Source organism: Mizuhopecten yessoensis, unplaced genomic scaffold (genome assembly GCF_002113885.1).
Source record: "Mizuhopecten yessoensis strain PY_sf001 unplaced genomic scaffold, ASM211388v2 scaffold4999.1, whole genome shotgun sequence".
Classification (NCBI taxonomy): Eukaryota; Metazoa; Mollusca; class Bivalvia; order Pectinida; family Pectinidae; genus Mizuhopecten; species Mizuhopecten yessoensis.
The window spans coordinates 215396-220728 of record NW_018405827.1 but is presented as its reverse complement, the minus strand read 5'-3'; the positions used below and the strand labels follow the sequence as shown (position 1 = coordinate 220728).

Genomic DNA, 5333 nt, shown 5'->3' with positions numbered 1-5333 from the left:
CAGTGAAGTCTAGGGCGTTTGACAGTGAAGTCTAGGGCGTTTGACAGTGAAGTCTAGGGCGTTTGACAGTGAAGTCTTGGCGTTTGACGTTGAAGTCTAAGGTGTTTGACAGTGAAGTCTAAGGCGTTTGACATTGAAGTCTAAGGCGTTTTCAGTGAAGTCTAGGGTGTTTGACAGTGAAGTCTAGGGCGTTTGACATTGAAATCTAGGGCGTTTGACAGTGAAGTCTAGGGCATGTTCAGTGAAGTCTAGGGCGTTTGACAGTGAAGTCTAGGGCGTTTCCCCGTGAAGTCTAGGGCGTTTGACAGTGAACTTAGGCGTTTGAAGGTGAAGAAGTCTAGGGCGTTCGTTCGACATTGAAGTTTAAGGCGTTTGACAGAGAAGTCTTAGGCGTTTGAAGTGATGTCTAGGGCGTTTGACAGTGAAGTCTAAGGCGTTTGACATTGAAGTCTAAGGCGTTTTCAGTGAAGTCTAGGGTGTTTGACAGTGAAGCCTAGGGCGTTTGACAGTGAAGCCTAGGGCGTTTGACAGTGAAGCCTAGGGCGTTTGACAGTGAAGCCTAGGGCGTTTGACAGTGAAGCCTAGGGGGTTTGACAGTGAAGTCTAGGGCGTTTGTCAGTGAAGTCTAGGGGGTTTGACAGTGAAGTCTAGGGAGTTTGACCGTGAAGTTTCAGGCGTATGACAATGATGTCTAGGGCGTTTTCAGTGAAGTATAGAGCGTTTGACAGTAAAGTCTAGGGCGTGTTCAGTGAAGTCTAGGGCGTTTGACAGGGAAGTCTAGGGCGTTTGACAGTGAAGTCAGGGCGTTTGACAGTGAAGTCTAGGGCGGTTGACAGTGAAGTCTAGGGCGTTTGACACTGAAATCTAGGGCGTGTTCAGAGAAGTCTAGGGCGTTTGACAGTGAAGTCTTGGCGTTTGACAGTGAAGTCTAGGGTGTTTTACAGTGAAGTCTAGGGTGTTTGACAGCGAAGTCTAGGGCGTTTGACATTGAAATCTAGGGCGTTTGACAGGGAAGTCTAGGGCGTTTGACAGGGAAGTCTAGGGCGTTTGACAGTGAAGTTTAGGGCGTTTTCAGTGAAGTCTAGGGTGTTTGACAGTGAGGTCTAGGGCGTTTGACAGTGAAGTCTATGGCGTTTTCAGTGAAGTCTAGGGTGTTTGACAGTGAGGTCTAGGGCGTTTGACAGTGAAGTCTAAGGCGTTTGACAGTGAAGTCTAGGGCGTTGGACAGTGAAGTCTAGGGCGTTTGACAGAGAAGTCTAGGGCGTTTGACAGCGAAGTCTAGGGCGTTTGACAGTGAAGCCTAGGGCGTTTGACAGTGAAGCCTAGGGCGTTTGACAGTGAAGCCTAGGGTGTTTGACAGCGAAGTCTAGGGTGTTTGACAGTGAAGTCTAAGGCGTTTGACAATGATGTCTAGGGCGTTTTCAGCGAAGTATAGAGCGTTTGACAGTGAAGTCTAGGGCGTGTTCAATGAAGTCTAGGGCGTTTGACAGTGAAGTCAGGGCGTTTGACAGTGAAGTCTAGGGCATGTTCAGTGAAGTCTAGGGAGTTTGACAGAGAAGTCTAGGGCGTTTGACAGCGAAGTCTAGGGCGTTTTACAGTGAAGTCTAGCGCGGTTGACAGTGAAGTCTAGGGTGTCTGACAGTGAAGGCTAGGGTGTTTGACAGTGAAGTCTAGGGCGTTTTCAGTGAAGTCTAGGGCGTTTGACAGGGAAGTCTAGGGCGTTTGACAGTGAAGTTTAGGGCGTTTTCAGTGAAGTCTAGGGTGTTTGACAGTGAAGCCTAGGGCGTTTGACAGTGAAGCCTAGGGCGTTTGACAGTGAAGCCTAGGGGGTTTGACAGTGAAGTCTAGGGAGTTTGACCGTGAAGTTTCAGGCGTATGACAATGATGTCTAGGGCGTTTTCAGCGAAGTATAGAGCGTTTGACAGTGAAGTCTAGGGCGTGTTCAGTGAAGGCTATGGCGTTTGGCAGTGAAGTCTAGGGCGTGTTCAGTGAAGGCTATGGCGTTTGGCAGTGAAGTCTAGGGCGTGTTCAGTGAAGTCTAGGGCGTTTGACAGTGAGGTCTAGGGCGTTTGACAGTGAAGTCTAGTGCGCTTGACAATGAAGTCCAGGGCGTTTTATAATGAAGGCGTTTGACAGTGAAGTCTAGGGCGTTTTACAGTGAAGTGTAGCGCGTTTGACAGTGAAGTCTAGGGGGTCTGACAGTGAAGTCTAGGGCGTTTGACACTGAAGTCTAGGGCGTGTTCAGTGAAGTCTAGGGCGTTTGACAGTGAAGTCTAGGGCGTTTTACAGTGAAGTCTAGCGCGTTTGACAGTGAAGTCTAGGGTGTCTGACAGTGAAGTCTAGGGTGTTTGACAGTGAAGTCTAGGGCGTTTGTCAGTGAAGTCTAGGGCGTTTGACAGTTAAGTCTAGGGCGTTTGACAGTGAAGGCTAGGGCATGTTCAGTGAAGTCTAGGGCGTTTGACAGCGAAGTCTAGGGCGTTTTACAGTGAAGTCTAGGGTGTTTGACAGTGAGGTCTAGGGCGTTTGACAGTGAAGTCTTGGCGGTTGACAGTGAAGTCTAGGGTGTCTGGCAGTGAAGTCTAGGGTGTTTGACAGTGAAGTCTATGGCGTTTGACAATGAAGTCTAAGGCGTTTGACAGCGAAGTCTAGGGCGTTTTACAGTGAAGGCTAGCGCGTTTGACAGTGAAGTCTAGGGCGTTGGACAGTGAAGTCTAGGGCGTTTGACAGTGAAGTCTAGGGCGTTTGACAATGAAGTCCAGGGCGTTTGACAATGAAGTCTTTGCCTTTCAATGGTGCGTCAGTTCTCTGACAAAGATTTTAAATAATTGTAAGATTGTTTTATTTCGATGCAACTATTGGTGAAGTATTTATCGTCTGTATCAAATGTTATATATGTGTATGTGAAATAAGAGATACATGCGGGGGAGATCGCTAATATTATTAAATATAAAGGATTTAAACAATATATATAAAACAAAACTCCCTCATCGTACCTTTTTTTACAGTGTTCTATTTTTAATGTATGCAGTTGTACGTGTAATATTTAAATCATGGATCTTTGATTAAAAATGCATTAGCATGCACTTTGATGTGGTTATAATCAGACACGAGTGCCTAACCGTCGCGTAGTTTACAACAAGTGTCATGTCACAGGGGTAGTAGCATTGCCCACGGATATTGTCACAACGTTCACGGGGATAGACACAGTGCTCATGCGATCCGTCAATGTGCTCATCGGTTTGTTATTGTGTTCATAAGGATTTATCAATGTCCAAAAGGATTCTAACGATGTCCATTGAATTTGTTATTGTGTTGAAAAGAATAGAATTGTAGCAATGTTCATAAGGACTGTCGCATTGCTCATTGTGTTTATCACATCTTCCATTGTGATTGTCACATTGTTAATTGTGATTGTCACATTGTTCATTGTGATTATAAGATTGTTCATGGTGTTTGTCACATTATTTATGGTAATTGTCACATTGTTCATGCTGATTGTCACATTGTTCATACTGATTGTTACATCGTTCATTGTGATTGTCACATCGTACATGGTGATTGTCACATTGTTCATGGTGATTGTCACATTGTTCATTGCGATTATAAGATTGTTCATGGTGATTGTCACATCGTACATGGTGATTGTCACATTGTTCATGGTGATTGTCACATTGTTAATTGTGATTGTCACATTGGTTATTGCGATTATAAGATTGTTCATGGTGTTTGTCACATTATTTATTGTAATTGTCACATTGTTCATTGTGATTGTCACATTGTTCATGCTGATTGTCACATTGTTCATACTGATTGTTATATCGTTCATTGTAATTGTCACATCGTACATGGTGATTGTCACATTGTTCATGGTGATTGTCACATCGTACATGGTGATTGTCACATTGTTCATGGCGTTTGTCACATCGTTCATGTTGATTGTCACATTGTTCATGGTGATTGTCACATTGTTCATTGTGATTGTCACATCGTACATGGTGATTGTCATATTATTTATAGTGATTGTCACATTGTTCATGGTGATTGTCACATCGTTCATGGCGAATGTCATATTGTTCATGGTGATTGTCACATTGTTCATGATGATTGTCGCATTGTTCATGATGATTTTCACATCGTTCATGGTGATTGTTATATTATTTATGGTTCTTGTCACATTGTTCAAAAGACTTTTCTGAGCATTCATGGGAATATCACATGAGTTTAGATGATTGTTATGTTGTTCATATATATTGTGAGAATGGTTATTGATAGGTGTTCGTGAGGGGTAGCCCCAGTGCTCGTCGAGGGCTCATGGGAATCGTCACAGAGACACAAAAACACAAGAAAACAGGGAAAAAACAGAAACGACCGTATGAACCTGTTATATGTTTTCATGAAAACCATTGGACTTTACCTTTTCTACAAACTTAATCCTTTAAATATTAATGGTGAAGTTAATGTAGTAAATCCTTATCATGTATAAGAAAAGTCTGTTTAAATTTGAAAAAATAACGTGTCCTTTTCGCGTTGATGTTTAGTTACCATACGCATTTCACCATACGCCTTTCACCATACGCCTTTTGCCATACGCATTTCACCATACGCCTTTCACCATACGCCTTTCACCATACGCATTTCACCATACGCCTTTCACCATACGCCTTTCACCATACGTCTTTTACCATACGCCTTTTACCATACGCATTTCACCATACGCCTTTCACCATACGCCTTTCACCATACGCATTTCACCATACGCCTTTCACCATACGCCTTTCACCATACGCATTTCACCATACGCCTTTAACCATACGCCTTTTACCATACGCCTTTCACCATACGCATTTCACCATACGTCTTTTACCATACGCATGTCACCATACGTCTTTCACCATACGCTTTTTACCATACGCCTTTCACCATACGTCTTTTACCATACGCATTTCACCATACGCCTTTTACCATACGCCTTTCAACATACAAGACGGCCATGATTCGAGTCTAAGATCGGACGTGAAAAGGTAAGGCGTTCACCTGCCCGGGTACTTCAGTTTCCACCACTATTAATACCCCTTGCGCACTTCCATCCGGTCAGGCAAGAATGATGAATATCAGTTTATTACTAGTTTCATAATTGTTGTAAAATATTGCAAATGAAAATTATATGAGTAGCATATCTTTCTCATTACTAGAGCAACACCCTTGGCATCGTCATATGGAGTTTACGGTAGGTATATGTACATGTATGTACATGTATGCTAGTATTACTATAGTTACAGGGTATTCGGGTGGTACAGTGGATAGCGCACTTCCTTTCACCAAGGCGACCCCCC

General features: G+C 43.5%; 1 protein-coding gene across 1 annotated transcript in view; it reads right to left on the bottom strand.

Annotated features, from left to right (window-relative positions):
* The window catches only part of LOC110450112 (potassium voltage-gated channel protein Shaw-like), a 37294-nt gene that overhangs the window by 30982 nt on the left and 979 nt on the right, over positions 1 to 5333 (bottom strand). The window lies entirely within an intron of this gene.